General features: G+C 46.4%; 1 pseudogene; it reads right to left on the bottom strand.

Annotated features, from left to right (window-relative positions):
- Window positions 1–5049: 5049 nt before the first annotated feature.
- Window positions 5050–16493, bottom strand: part of LOC123943650 — a 162430-nt pseudogene continuing 150986 nt past the window's right edge.

The raw sequence follows: 16493 nt of genomic DNA, 5'->3' as shown, positions 1-16493 counted from the left end.
AACACAAGCTGTGTTTCTCTCGCCGTTCTGTTCAGCTGTCAGCTAGGTTTCATGCTTAACTCTCTTATATTAGGAATCCCTATCCAAAGAATTGTCTTTTAGAAAAGCCTCTGAATTTTGCAGAGTCGGGACTATTCTTACCCACTCTCCTAAGTATCAGCATCCTCTGTCCTTCTTTCTTTCCCAGCGCCCCCCACCCCAGTGTTGCCCTGATCACCCCTGATTGTTTTTCTGCTGATGTGGGAAGAAAAAAGTAGCCACTTCATTTCTTTTTAGAACAAATGGAAACAAACTGACAAACAAATGGACTCCCTACAGAGATTTGAGTGAATTGTGGAGCTAGAAGTAGTGTAGTGTCTGGAGAGCATTGAGGGTGAAGTTGGAGAGGAAGTTAGAAGGTCATTTGAGAAGCTTCAGAAGGGGGCTGACCTATGGCCTTGTGGAGAAGAGATGTAGGAGGATGAGCCTGAAGAAGAGAGGAAGGACTTAGGGCTTCCAGAGTGGCTCGGGTGGAAGACAACGTGACTCTGAGTGGTGAGGTCTTGAACTTGAGCTGCGGTGGTAGAGATGGAGACGGACTTGTGGTAAATTTGGAGATGGAGAGAGCCCTCAGAATGACTTTTCAAGGAGCTTGGTCATTGGCAGGGCGGTGTGAATTTATGTCTGTGTAAAATTTTCTAGACACTTTATATCCAAATACATTTTATATGAAGAGTCAAACAATTCGAAGTAAACGTATTTAGAGTTGAGGGTCTTCAAATTTTTTTCTAAGTTAAAATAGCCTCATTTTAAAAATTGAGGTGTATTTGACATACATTATATTAGTTTTGTACAACATAATGATTCAATGTATATTTTGGGAAATAATCATTACAAAATCTAGTTCAACCCTGTCCCTGTACGTGGCTACAGAATGTTTTTTCTGGTAGTGAGAACTTCTAAGATCTACTCTCTTAACAACTCTCAAACATGTGATACAGTGTTAATAACTATAACTGCCACCCTGAACATTACATCCCTAGGACTTAACTTATTTTGTAACTTAAAATTTGTAGCTTTGACCTCCTTCACCCATTTTATCCACCCCCACCCCCTTCCTCCGGCAACCACCCATCTAAAACAGCTTCGTTGTTAATTAAAAATTTAGCCAGTATTGAAAAAACACAAATAAAAATACTTAAAAAAATCAGCTTTAGTCTCAGCATGTAAGTTATTTTCTACATTTGCGTATATTCTTTCGGGACTTCTGAGCTAATTTCTCGTTAAACTTTGAAGGAGTCCAGGAGTCATCACTTTGGCAGTCATGCCCTGTGATCTCCTTATTTGTTGCAAATAAAGTTTCCTTTGTGTGACAACTGCCCCCCTGACACACACACACACACACACACACACACACAAACCCTATTAATGAGTTCTTTAATTCTTGGTTTTATTTGCTTCATTTATACAATTAGAAATTTCTTTGCATTCTCACTCTTTTTTCTTGAGCTTTAAGGTTCTTTCTATACCTGGAAGAAGATGAGTGGTAAACTCTTGCTTTTGAATGTTATATCCATGCTGCTAACTGGGGCCCTCTCTGCTTTTAACCAGGATGGCTGCTAACCTAGTCACTAAGAACAAATGCAGTAACACTGTCTCTTTCTTCATGTTTTCATCTTATTTTTATTTTTTTAATAGGACTCACTTTTTTTTTAAAGATTTTATTTATTTATTTGACAGAGAGATAGAGAGCACAAGTAAGCAGAGCAGCAGGCAGAGGGAGAGAAAGAAGCAGGCTCTCTGCTAAGCAGGGAACCCGATGCAGGGCTCGATCTCAGGACCCTGGAATCATGACCTGAGCCAAAGGCAGCCGCTTAACCAACTGAGCCACCCAGGCGCCCTCACTTTTTTTTTTTTTTTTAACATTTTACTTATTTATTTGACAGAGAGAGAGATCACAAGTAGGCAGAGAGGCAGCGGAGAGAGGGCAGGGAGCAGGCTTCCTGCTGAGCAGAGAGCTCCATGTGGGGCTTGATCCCAAGACCCTGAGATCATGACCTGAGCTGAAGGCAGAGGCTTAACCATTTGAGCCATCCAGGCACCCCTTTCTTATTTTTTTTAAACAATTTTATTTATTTATTTGAGAGAGAGAGCATGTGGGATGGAGGAGCAGAGGGAGAGGGACAAGGCAGACTCCCCGCTGAGTGCAGAGCTGATTAGTGGGGCTTGAGCCCAGGACCCCGAGATCTTGACCTGAGCCTCAATCAAGAATTGGCTGCTTACCTGACTGAGCCACCCCAGTGTCCCATTTTAGTCTTATTTAAAGTCATCGGAGATGATTGCCATTTCTTCCTCTAGTTTATTCATTGCTACCTATGTGCGAGAGTTACATTTTGCAACTTTGAACCTGAAGATGTGAGTTGGTTTTTCTTGAGAGGAGGGGAGAGGAGGGAAATGAGGAGAGTGGGGAAGGAAGGGGGTGGAGGGTTCTCTAGGAAATTAACCTTAAAATGGAGATTTGCAAATGTTAGGTCCGTGATCAAAGGAGCAAGACTGATACAAAGTGAAGGTCAAGCAAAGCTTTATTTCGCGCCAAGAATCCAGAATCAAACCGACCGTTCGGGGCCCCCTCTTACACAGAGAGCGAGTGACTCCCAGCCTCACAGACTAACTTTCATAGAGCAATGGCCATGGGGTTGAGCCTGGCCACACACAGGTGGCCAATGAGATTGCAACACACAGAGAAAGCTGCACAGTCATGCTAGGTCACACACGGGTAGCCAATTGAATTACAATTCACCCCACAGTAGCTATTTGAACTAGCCTATCACCTTGGTCAGAATTGGTGCCCAAAAGGCGCCCAAAAGGCGGGCCCACACTCCTTGGTAGCCAGGGAGACAGTATGCGCACTCCACTGATTGGATGTCTCCACCTGGCCCGACTCATCCCTTCATTTGGGCTCTGTTATCTCCATCTGACCTGACCCGCCCTTGTATTTGGGCTCTGTTATCAGGGACTGGTCTACCGCATTTTACTGGTTTCCTAGACTTGCTTTTAACTCCCTGGGGGTGGGGGGCGGGGTCAGTTTAAGTTTTACTGCATAAACAACAAAATCACTGTTTAAGTGAGATGAAATTGCTCTGGCTGAATAGGCCCTTACAGCAAACAGATCTGTTTATTGAGGAGTGAGCCTGGGGCTAGCCCCAGTGAAAGAGTAAAAAAAAAAAAAAAAAAAAAAAAGCTTGGGCAGAAGGAGAAGTTGAAATAGCCCCTGCAATGAAAGCCTAAGGGGAAGTAACCGGGGATCTAGGCATCTCCCTTTAGCAGTGGGCAGTTCCTGAAGCCTCAGCCCCCAGCAGCCAGAATGCCTGCCCCCTGGACCAAAATGAGCCTTTTGGTCCAGAACGGGAGATCTGGGTGGTGCGCCAGATTGCCCATTGTTATGCCCGAGTTTTCGCGTCTGAGAGACCACCAAGGAGCTAAGCACCGATGCAATCACACGAGGGTTTATTCAGCAAGCTTAAGCTTGGGCCCAAGTATACTCGATACAGCGGAGTGGGGACTTGGACCCTGAGCTTAGTTAAGGCAGGGGTATTTATGGGTTCCTGTTACTAAAGCAGGGTGGGGGTCTCTGGAACTAAAGCAGGGTGGGGCTTACTAAAGCAAAGTAAGGGAAAGTTCAGCCGTTGGGCACAGGGGTCCGAGATGACTGCTGGAGCTAAGATGGCTGTACTTATGCTAAGGCTAAACCTGAGGTGGGATGGCCTTAATTTCTCCACCTCCACATTTCCCCCTCTCAGAGGAACCTAAGGAAGGACCCAATCATGGGTCCAGGCTGGTCTCAGCAACAAGGTCTGGTGGTTGGTATTACTGTCTGAGCACCATGAGCTGAACTGTACTGACTCCGTCTTTGACAAAAGCAAGCAACATTACTGGGGTAAAGGAAAACGGCACAGTCTTAGCTTTGGGGGATTGTTCTTGTCTGGCTGACTTTTCCATTCTGGGATGAAGTCCTTGAGAACGGCGTGTGGGTCAGCTGGCCGGACGTGGCTGTAGTGGACCCAGGGAGTAATCCCGTCGACCTTGAGAGTGGTGGGAGTGGTCAGGATCACGAGGTAGGGTCCCTTCCAGTGTGGTTGAAGTGTCTGGTGTTGGTATCTCCAGACGTACACCCAGTCACCCGGCTCATATCGATGGGGGTGCAGGGGTGGCCCAGTCTCGTAGAGGGCCCTCAGCTTAGGCCACACCTGTTCATGGGTTTGTTGTAACATTAGGAGGGAGAAAAGGAGTTGGTGATCATCAAACTCAGCAAGTACCTCAGGTTTTAAATTGGGAGTAATAGGTGGAAGAATACCGAACATGATCTTGTAGGGAGTAAGTCCCGTCTTATATGGGGAGTTTTGCACCCTATATAGGGCGAAGGGGAGGAGAGTCACCCAATCCCCACCAGTCTCCTAGGCTAATTTAGTCAAGGTCTCTTTTGATGTTCTGTTCATCCTCTCTATCTGTCCTGAGCTTTGGGGCCGATATGCACAATGTAATTTCCAGTCTGCCCCACGTATCAGTGCCACTCCCCGTGCTACCTTAGAGACGAGTCCTGGTCCGTCTTCTGATCCAGTCCTAACAGGAAAACCATACCTCGGTAAGATGTCTTCCAGTAGCTTCTTGGTCACAGTCTGCGCTATTTCATATTTGGTGGGAATTGCCTCTGTCTATCCTGAGAAAGTATCTACAAACACTAGCAAATACCTGTATCTGTATTTTCCACGTTTTACCTCTGTGAAGTCCACTTCCCAGTAGGCTCCTGAGCGGTCCTCCCAGAGCCAGGTGCCCAGGGTTAGATTCATGGGTGGTGGCATTAGTTAACTGACGTGCATGGCAGCTTGCCACAATCTGTTTGATTTTTGATCGGGAGTCTTTGATGGTGATCTTTGCATGTCGCACCAAGTCTTCCATTTTCTTTGTTCCCACGTGGGTACTTTTATGCATTTTGGACAGGACTCACAGTCCCTTTTCCCATTGCAGATTATGCGCAATCTGCAGCTCTCCACCAGCCATGTAAGCATTGTGTCATGGGCAGACACCTAATCCATTGTAAGTCTGCGTCAGTGTAGTTGGGGCTGTCTGGCACGTCGGTGCTCCCGGATCAGGCAGTGTGGTCACTAAGACATGGTCCACCAAGAGGGCTGCCTCTTTTGCCTTTAAGTTGGCCAGTTGGTTTCCCCTGGCCACTGGCGTGTCTGTTTTTTGGGGTCCCGGAAAATGGAAAATGGCCAGTGCCTTAGGCGGCCAGAGGGCCCTTAGGAGCTCAAGGATTTCTGCCTTGTTTTTAATAGTCTTTCCTTCTGCTGTTAAGAGCCCTCTTTCTCTATAAATGGCTCCGTGGATGTGGGCTGTGGCAAAGGCCAACGTGCTATCAGTATAGACGTTTATCCGCTTGCCTGCTCCCATTGTTAGTGCCTTGGTCAGCGCAATCAGTTCTGCACGTTGGGCAGATGTCCCAGCCACTAGCGGTTCCGCCCAGATGGTCTCTGTCTCTGTGGTTACAGCTGTCCCCGCATACCTGATTCCTTCCCGGATAAAGCTGCTGCCATCTGTATACCAGTTGTCATCTGCATTCGGCAGTGGTCGGTCCTGGGGATCGGCTCTGACTCTGTGCACCTGAGCCAGGATTTCTTGACAATCATGAGGGGGGATTCCCAGTCAGGGTTAGGGAGCAGTGTCACCGGATTTAGGGCTGTTGGTGCCTGGAACAAAATTCTGGTAGAGTTTAAAAGCAAGCCCTGGTAATGGGTCAAGCGGGCATTGCTGATCCATCTGTCCGGGGGTTGTTTGAGTACCCCTTCAATGGCATACGGGGTTGTGATGTATAGTTCCTGCCCCATAGCCAGCTTATCTGCATCCTTGACCATGGTGGCCACTGTAGCAATAATTTTCAAGCATGGAGGCCATCCAGCGACCACGGCATCTAATTTCTTTGAGAGGTATGCCACCAGTCTCTTCCAGGGGCCCATGTATTGAATTAGGACTCCCTTCACCACCCCTTCCTTTTCATCCACGTAAAGGTGGAAGGACTTAGTCAGATCAGACAGCCCAATGCCGGGGCTGAAAGCAAGGCTTGTTTAAGATCATTAAAGGCTTTGTTCATGGCCTCAGTCCATACAAAGTCCTGTTTTTGTTTCGTGGCCTCGTAAAGAGGCCTAGCCATTTCAGCAAAACCAGGGATCCACAATTGGCAGAACCCTGCCGACCCTAGGAATTCACGTACCTGGCGGATGTTTTGAGGCTGTGGGATTCTCACAACGGTCTCCTTCCGTGCATCCGTTAACCATCTTTGTCCATCTCTTAATTTGTACCCCAGGTAGCTCACCTCTGTTCTGCAGATCTGGGCCTTTTTAGCTGAAGCCCGGTATCCCAGAGTTGCTATCACTTGGAGCAGATCCTTGGTGCCTTGTAGGCATGTTTCCTGGTCTTCTGCTGCCAACAGGATATCATCTACATATTGTAATAGAGTCAGATTAGGGTGCTTGGGACGGAACTCACCTAAGTCTTCCTGCAGTGCCTCGTTGAACATGGTGGGTGAATTCTTTTTCTTTTTTTAATTTAAGATTTTGTTTATTTATTTGACAGAGAGAGATCACAAGTAGGCAGATAGGCAGGCAGAGAGAGAGAGGAGAAAGCAGGCTCCCTGCCAAGCAGAGAGCCGGATGCAGGACTTGATTCCAGGATCCTGAGATCATGACCTGAGCCGAAGGCAAAGGCTTAACCCACTGAGCCACCCAGGTGCCTGGTGGGTGAATTCTTGAATCCTTGCGGCAGTCGAGTCCAGGTGAGTTGGTCATTGATGCCCTTCTCCGGGTCTGTCCATTCAAAAGCGAAGAGATCTTGGCTCTTTGGGGTCAAGGGCCCTCCAAAAGGCATCTTTTAGGTCTAGCACTGTGTACCAAGGTTTGTCTGGGGGCAAGGTGGAGAGGAGAGTGTAGGTGTTTGGGACCATAGGGTGCATGTCTGTCACCTGTCGGTTAACTTCCCTCAAGTCCTGGACCGGTCTATAGTCATTAGAGTGTGGCTTTCGCACCGGTAGCAGGGAAGTGTTCTATGCTGACTGACAAGGCCACAGTATGCCTGAGTCTAGCAGCCATCAGATATGTGATCCCCTTCTGAGCTGTGAGAGGCATGGGATATTGGCAGACTCTGATCGGATCTGCTCCTGGCTTTAGTTCAATGTATATAGTTGGCTGATGTTGGGCTAGTCCCATTCCCCCAGTTTCTGCCCATGCTTGGGAAAACTCCTGCAACCAGTGGTCAATATCGATCATTGGTGCTGGGGGCAATTGGTGAAGACGATATTCGTCCTCGAGATTCAAGACAAGCACCTGGATCGGGTGCCCCTCTTTATCCAGCACCTCTGCTGCTTTAGGGTGGAAACAAATTTGGGCTCCCATCTTAGTGAGTAGGTCTCCGCCTAACAAGGGGTATGGGCACTCATGAAAGAATGGGATACCCGGCCCACGCCGAGATCCACTGTTCTTCGGGTAGTCCATGAATATTGTTTAGTGCCCGTAACCCCCTGCACCCATGAGGTCTTATTTGCCAACTTCCCTTGAGGTTGTAGTACGACAGAGTGTTGTGCCCTGGTGTCTACTAGGAATTTAATTAGTTGCCCCTCCACTTGAAGGGTTGGTTACCCTGGGCTCAGGGAGGGGTGCCGCACCCCAACCCCCCTAATCTTCTAAATCTTCAACCTCCAAGGTGGTAGTGGAGGCCTTTGGTTTTTTGTTGGGGCACTCCTTTACCCAGTGGCCTTTTCCCCTGCAATAGGCACACTGGTTTTTATTAGGGCACTCCTTCACCCAGTGGCCTTTTTCCTTGCAAAAAGCACACTGGTCTATATTCAGTTTGGGGCGTTCTCGGTGGGGGCCATCCTCCTTACCTGCTCCTGAAGCCAACTTCTTGAGACGTCTTTGTTTCTCATGTGGGTCATCCATGGTTGCAGTCAGTAGGATCTTAGTCAGGTTCTGGGTCTGATGGTCACTTATCTTAGCCTGTTGCTCCTCCTGAGTCTCTCTGTTATTGTAGACTCTTTCTATCAGATCCTGTAGGCTCTTCTCTCCCAGTCTTTCTATCCTCTGCAGTTTTCTTTTAATGTCCAGAGTGGCTTGATTAACAAAGGCCATAACAAGGGCAGCTTTGGTCTCTGGGGCCTCTGGATTCATAGGGGTATATTGTCTGAATGCCTCTATGATCCTTTCTAGAAATGCCGCCGGACTCTCATCTTTACCCTGTCTTACATCATATACCTTGGCCAGATTGGTAGGCTTGCGTGCTGCAGCCTTGAGACCTGCCATTAGAGTCTGGCGGTAGACCTGGAGCCTCTCCTTACCTTTTGCTGAGTTGTAGTCCCAGGTGGGGTGAGACAAGGGGAAAGCTGCATTTATGAGGTCGGGGGTTCTGGGTTGGCTGTCTGTCGTTACCCAGGATGGACTTTAGGGCTTCCACCTGGATTCACTCTCTTTCCTCCATGGTAAAGAGAACCTGCAAGAGCTGCTGACAGTCATCCCAGGTGGGCTGATGGGTGAAAAGAACAGTATCCAAAAGATCGATAAGATCTTTTGGATTATTGGAGAACTTTGCATTTGGGTTTTCCAGTTGTATAAATCACTGGTAGAAAATGGCCAATATAACTTTGGCTGTCCCCCTGTTTCATCAGGGGGTCCCATGGTGCGGAGAGGAAGGACAGTGGAATCGGCTGGTCCCAGGTTTGGGGCTGGGGCTGCCCGATGGGTCCGTCCACGTGTCCCTGCCGCTGGCCCATGCATGGGGGCCCCTCCATCTGGGAGGGAGGGGCACACTCCCTTGGCAGCCCCTGATGCTTCCGCTGGGGGGGCAGACGAGGGGGAAAGGGGGACCTGGTAGGGTGGTGGAAAAATCAGGTCCTCCGTGGAGGTGTCCTGAAGGACAGGGTAAAGCAGAGTCTTTGGTTCAACCTCCGTCTTTTTGTCGGACCTAGGAGTTGGGTTCCGTAGGGCTAAAGCCTTGGATGTGGGTCCTGCTTTGGGAGGAAGAAAAGGTTTAAGCCGGGAGGGAGGATTTTCGATCCTGTCTTGACAGACCAGGATGTAAGGTATTTGGTCAGGGTGGCCGTGTGGTTTTTCTCTGAAAATGATGGCCTTAACCTCTAAGATAATAGGTAGTTGAAAAGTTCCCTCCCGGGGCCACCCAATATTAAGGGATGGCCATAGATATCAACAGACATTCAGAAAGTCCAAAACTTTCCCTTTCAAACATCAGTGCTCAGGTTATGAGCTCTTTCCCTGACATCCAAGAAGTGGTCAATCATCAGAGACAGAGGAGTTGTCTGCGTCTGTCCCATCGCGTCCTCAGTCCGAGGGAGAATCTGGCCATACCGGCAGCCAGCTCTCTTCACAGATGAGGACCTTGTCCTCTGGGCCCGACCGCAATGCAGCCAAGCCTCCTGATATGGGCCTGACAGCACCAGGAGCCGAGCCTCCAGATGAGGACCTTATCTTCCAGGCCCGACCACAACAGCAGCTGAGCCTCCAGATATGAGCCCAACAGCACCAGCAGCCGAGCCTCCAGATGGGGACCTTGTCCTCTGGGCCTGACCGCAACAGCAGCCCAGCATCCAGATATGGGCCCGACCGCAACAGCAGCCCAGCCTCCAGATGGGGACCTTGTCCTCTGGGCCTGACGGCAACAGCAGCCCAGTCTCCAGATATGGGCCTGACCGCAACAGCGGCTGAGCCTCCAGACAGGGGCAGAGCAATGTCTCCCAAGACACCCTGGTCAACGGCCTGCCATGCATCCGCTTGAGCCAATGTCGACTCCAGATACTCAGATTGGAATTCCTACAGGTTAAAAAAAAAAAAAAATGCAGCATGGAGCTCCCAAAGTATGCGCACAAATGGATAAAAAAACGAGTGCTCTCACCAGCCGGCGCAGGATCCTCCGGGTTGGAGTCCTAGGGGTCTCTCAGATCTTGGTGGGACCTCCAAATGTTATGCCCAAGTTTTCGTGTCCGAGAGACCACCAAGGAGCCAAGCACCGATGCAATCACACAAGGGTTTATTCAGCAAGCTTAAGCTTGGGCCCAAGTATACCCAACACAGCGGAGTAGGGACTTGGACCCTGAGCTTAGTTAAGGCAGGGGTATTTATGTTACCAAAGCAGGGTGGGGATTTCTGGAACCAAAGCAGGGTGGAGGTCTCTGGAATTAAAGCAGGGTGGGGCTTACTAAAGCAAAGTAGGGGAAAGTTCAGCCGTTGGGCACAGGGGTCTGAGATGGCTGCTGGAGCTAAGATGGCTGTACTTATGCTAAAGCTAAACCTCAGGTGGGATGTCCTTAATTTCTTGGCCTCCACACCCATCAGATTCCACATCCCATGCCACTTGCATCCTCTTGCTTCATATAATACATTTTCTCCTTCTAAGCTCAGTTCTTTTGAGATTCTCTGTAGTTTCTTTGGGAAACTGACAAATGAAAGGCCAGTGACATAAGCTACAACCTCTCTTGCTGCCCTGGGTCTCAGGGCGGCTACTGGTACCATCATCTCTGTCTAGCTTCCTCTCATGCTCAATGTTTTTGCTGGTGTAGATGGCTGACCTGGTGGGATGACCCAGACCCAGACCCCTAGGGGGTCTGAGCCCCTGGTCACCAGCCCTTCTCAGGTCATGGTGGCTGTATTTGTTCATTTCCTGTCAAAAATGATTAAGAGAGGACCCAAACACCTCACTGGACCACCTAGGTGCTAAACAAATTTTTCCCTGTCCCTGTTGTCCTCCAGCACCCAGACCTCACTCTGCTCATCTGGTCAAACAAGGGTCAATCACCCCTGTTGGAATGACTGATTCCTTTCCTTGCCTGCTAGTTTTTCAGCAGGAGGAACCTAAAGAAACCGAGTGGCAGCTGTAGCTTACAGGTTAATGTAACTTTTGCTGTGTCCTCTGGTGGAACTATTCTCCCTCAAATCTATGGAAGTCCGAGTTCCTGGCCTGGGAGGCACAATTCACAAAAGGTTCCTGGAAGTTATGGTGAGAGAGTCACTCCTACTTCTTCCCTTTGAGTCTCATACTTTTTACTTTCTACCTCTTGGGGAAATAGCATCATATAATTGTGGTTGATTTGAGTGCTCCTTGAGGATGGCACCCCATGTTATCTCAAAGCTGATACTTCAGCTGTATTTTCTTTTTTTTTTAATTTTTTTTTATTTTTTCTTTAAAGATTTTATTTACTTATTTGACAGAGATCACAAGTAGGCAGAGAGGCAGGCAGAGAGAGTGAGAGGGAAGCAGGCTCCCTGCCGAGCAGAGAGCCTGATGCGGGGCTCGATCCCAGGACCCTGAGATCATGACCTGAGCCGAAGGCAGCGGCTTAAACCACTGAGCCACCCGGGCGCCCTCAGCTGTATTTTCAATGGCCAATTTAATTGTTCTGTAATGCTGGCAGCTTCTAAGACAGCAATATATGAGATACTGTGAAGTAGGCTCTTTGGCTCAATGAGATAGAGTGTGGGATCTCGTCATGTCAGTGACTCACTCTGTGTGTCCCTTATACATGTTACATATGCTCAAACAGGGGTGCTGGTTAAGGTCCTGCTGGTGGCAGTGGGAAACCCATACTTAGATTAATTCCAGTCATGATGGTTCCTTGCCCCCTCTAGGATGGATGGATCCAATGTCATAGACCACTCACTTGTTGCTCATCTGGTAAAATTAACATGCTAGCACTGAATAGTGGACTAATGGGATGTTTTGAACATTGTGCCTAGATGGGAAAGACTCTTTGAGTCTATCATGACCGAGAGTGGGAATTAGCTTAGCTGTGAGGCAAGATGGTAAAGGTATACTATTGTCCACCCCATTTAAATACAAAATGTTTCTGATCCTTCTCAGTAGGGATGGAAAAAATTTGCATTGGCTTGATTCCTGCATACAAGGTACTTGAGGTCTTGTTGATCTGCTCTAATAATGATACTGTGTCTGATGCAACAAGTTGCAACTAGGGCCACAGCTAACTTTGGTTGAGTTTATAGTAGTCCACTATCATCCTCCATGATTCATTCAGTTCTTATAAAGGCTGACTAATGAGTACCTGGGCACGTGAAAGTGATGACTCCTGCTTCTTTTAGGGTACACTAGATCTTCACCATTCTTTCCATACTATGCTACTTATTTTCATTTTACTATCTTAACCAATTTGGGGAGTGTAGCTCAGAAGGTCTCACTTGACCTCCCACATTATGACAGCTCTTACGCCAGAGGCCCCTCTCCCCCAAATAAAAAACAATGTATCTGGGGGTTCTGTCAACCATTATGTTTATGTGTTGGGGGGGACCAGAGAAATGACCACTGGGTAGTTTCCTGCATCCAATGAATTCATTGTGAGGTGGACCTGGAATAAAACCATTGATGATCTGACCCCTTTTCATTGCTGTTCTAACAGTAAGGCCATTATGAAATTTCTAGTCTCTAAGTGTCAATGTCAACTTTGGGCTTGTGTCCAGTAGTCCTCAAAATGTCTTGGTATTTCCTTTTACCCAATGTATGGTTACCCAAGTAAATGATCATTGGTCTATTTGGCAAAAGACTGGGGTAATTATCGCCATATTCATTCACAATAGTGTTTCAGGGTCTTTCCTCCTGGGGACTTAATCTCTCCTTCAGTCAGTGGGTTCTGGGATTGAAAAACAGGCTCATGTCCAGAAATTGGACAAGGAATAGTAACTTTTGAATAGGGAAGTTTCTGTCATCCTCTGTTCTTGATTTAGAAAAAAATTCATAGATGAGAAATACCCTCATTGTCTGTTATCTGCTTTGTGCCTGTGGACACTGTGTTCTATCAGCCATCGTTCTCTGTTCATCTTAATAGTATATCCACTCCTCTGAGTCTTTTGATCCCTTTCCTATCATCTACTATAACAATTATGGCATTTCTGTGTCACTTAGTTTGAGCCATCAATTTTTCCAGCATCCAAGAGCTAGATCAGCAGCAGTCTTGTCCCATCTCCTGGGGCCCTTACAAGGGTGTTAAATCCTATATCCCATTTACAAATTTATGTTTCATCCTCCAATCTCTCCCAGTCAAGTTCCATCTGGATCTGGCCCCATACATGTGCTCCTGGCTCTTGCTGGTAAGTGTTGACTAGTTCCTGTAGCTTCTTCAGGATATGGTGATTTTCATTCTGATAGGCCCAGTATTTTCTGGCTAGGTTATATTTTGACTCGTTCTTAGTTACTGGTCTTAGTTACTGATGAGGAAGGGAGGTGCTACATGTAGATTATGGAGCATGGGCTCATGCTCTCTTGCAAGGTAGAGGTCTCTGCATTGATTACAAGCAAGGGAGAAGTTCTAATCTCCAATACAGGGAAATGGGACACTTGTGTAGGGGATGGTTTGGGTTTTAAGGTTTTAAAGTACATTAGCCTAGCTGTCTACATCCCAGTTTTTATGAATCTTCCCAGCCAGATCTCTAATCTTGACAACTAGACTTGATATGGTTGAGACTTCAACTTGACCTCTTCTCTCCTTATAATTATGTCCTGAGACTAATTCTTAGATTTTTATATCTTTTGGCTCCAGGAGATGAAAATATTTTTATATGCTATCACCCAGGACCTTTGATTTTCATAATTCACATTGAATTAGTGATTGATCATCCTCAGCTTTTCACTGTCTTCCTCTGTTATATTAGTAGCACCCAGCAATAACCATATGATTCAATTGCCCTTAAAATTACTGCTTCTCAAATGAAATGTTACACCTGTCAGTGCATTTCCTTCCACCAGCATCCCATCCTCATTCACTACCAGCGAAGATTTTAACAATTGCTCTCCTACCGAATGCCAGGGGCAGAGATGGAATCTTTATTGGCAGTCAGTCTGCAGGTGGACAAGCTTCAAAGTCCCGTTTTTAGATTTTTGCTTTCTCAGTTGCTCCTGGCACCAAGTGTCTTTGGTCAGGTTTCCTGGGAAACAGATTCTGAGAAAGAGATTTATATGCAGAAAGTTCACTGGGAAGTGGTCTTAGAAACACTACCTGTGAGGGAAGAGAAGGAAGCAAGTCTGGGCGGAGAGAGAAGACAAGCTACAAAGGGCTTGGCCAATCTCAGAGGGGACATCTGGTACAGAATGGCCCTTTGAAATTGTTACAAATGGAGGCAAGGGAGCCAAGTCATTGCACCCCTGTGTCAACCAATCGTTGGATGTGGGCCACTCAAGGAGAAGGTATAAGCTTAGAGGGGACTATTTCCTTGGGCCATGGGCAATGTCCAGAGAGGAACTCAGAACTATGAGCTACCAGCAGCCATCACTCCTGGCAGGTCAGGGAATTCATACCTTGATCTTGACAAGGGAAAAAGGCAGCACACCACAGCGTCCACCTCAGTGTGGTCTGGGATGGCTACTTGGATGTCTAATAGATAGCTTAGCTAAAGCACAGCCTTGCTTTTTTTTTTTTTTTTCTCTCTGAGCCTGTTTCTCAGTCTCTTCTTTATAAATGCTTTTATAATGGATCTGTGAGGTTCAGACTATAGCTTTTGGTTTATTTCTTTCCTGCCTTGACCCCCATCTGTATGCCAGCAAGTCGTCCCAGCAAAAGTTCCAAAAATATGTTTTGAGTCCATTCACCTCTCTGCATCTTTACTGCTGCTATTCTAGTTAAGCTAGTATCATCTCTTCCCTGTTCTACTGCAAGTAAACTGTCCTTGTTGATATTCTTGGCTTCTGTAATTCATTTTCCACGTGGCAACCATAATCCTTTCTTAAAGATATAAATAAGATCATGTCACACTTTTACTTATATATTTCAGGACTTAAAGTTGCAATTAGAAACAATCTAGGCTTTTGCCATGGTTTATAAGACCCAGTGTTATTTGACCCCTTCCAATGACAGTCATTATTATGGCCTACCTAATTTTCCTTTCCTCTCCTTCTTACCAACAGAATTTTTTGATTTTTTTGGGGGTGTCAATATCCCCAGATGATGAAACAAGACTAATCCAAGCCAATTATGACAAGTCCCTCCTTTCCCAGCCTACTTCACTGCTAGATGGATGGGTAGATGGTGTTTATGAGTTACTTCAGGCCAATAATAGTAAATTGAATTTTGTTAGAGAAGGTTTTTTTTTTTTTTCTTTTTTCTTCCCTATTTCTTGTTAAAAGTTGATTGAGGGCACTCACCCTTTCCCATTCTTTCTGCCATGACTGTGGACCCAATGTCTGGAACCACCACAGCCATCTTGTGATCATGAAGAAAAGACCTACAGAATCACAGAAGGTGTCAATTTTTTATTTATTGGTTCCTGAACCAGTTTCTTCTTGCTATCACTCAAATACTAAGCTCTTTCCCACCTCCTGGCCAGGCCTATACACTTGTTCTCCCCATGCATGCAATTCTTTTCTCCCATATCTCCACATGGCTGGCTCATCTTCATCTGAGTCTCAGCTCACCACGTCTGTGAGGTCTTCTCTGACTACCCAATCTCAAGTAGCACCATCCTTGCAACTCCTGCCCATGCAGTCTACCATGGTATATCTATTTAAAAATAGTACTAAGAATGAGAAAATATCTTGTCTATGAATTGACTACTCTTAAATAATGTGTCTGTCTCCACTAGAATGTACGTGTCCTGAGAGGTGGGATGTTTTTTTAGCTCGTTCAATGCTATATATAGAGCTCTTAGACTAGGGCCTGGCATACAGTAGGCATTAATGAATTGTTTGTTGAATAAATGTGTCTGAATGTGAGCTGTATTTGGCCATTCTCTTAACCTTTCTGAGCTTCATAGGTTTTTTTTTTCTTATTTTTAAATATAGATCATGAATAGTATCATTTAGATGTACCGCACACTGCCATGAAAGTCAAATGAGATAATGTGTATGGAGGTCCGTGGAAACAGAAGGCACCAGACAGCACACACTGTGGAACTGTTGAGTGATACCTGCCCATGCTCATTCTTGAGTGTCTTTGCCATAGGCATTGCAAATTTTCCTCTTTTATTAGACTCTTGTATATGCAGAGGAGAGTTATGAGCTTAGGAACCTGGGAAAGTAAAATCAAATGGCTTGATTGCAGTGTTTACTGCAGAGACACCTGGGAGCACTCTGGTTGCTGTGTTTGAATGTGGCATTACTTGGTCTGGGGACTACAGAGTGAATGAATTTGAATTTAGTGTACCAAGGGTAAAGTGAACACACAGGCAGTTGCTGGCAGAGTGGAATGATAAAGGTGTGATTATCTGAGGAAAGGAACTGGGGATTTAAAAATTAGACTAATCATGATAATAAAGTCAGAAATTGGGCTTTATCGAAAGATGGGGAAAAACCAGAAAGAGGCATTAGGGAAAGATGTCATTGACCTGGAAGAACTAGTATATAGAGGTATTTTTGGTGGCTGTTTACAGAGGTGAGGATAGGGGAAAATTAAGAAAACAAGAGAGATTATTTGTTGATAATTTAAAAGTGAAAGTAGACTGGGCAACATCTCTCTCACCATT

The sequence above is a fragment of the Meles meles genome, chromosome 6, assembly GCF_922984935.1.
Source record: "Meles meles chromosome 6, mMelMel3.1 paternal haplotype, whole genome shotgun sequence".
In the NCBI taxonomy this organism is placed as follows: domain Eukaryota; kingdom Metazoa; phylum Chordata; class Mammalia; order Carnivora; family Mustelidae; genus Meles; species Meles meles.
Note: the sequence above shows the minus strand (reverse complement) of the source record. Positions and strands in the feature narration are given on the sequence as shown.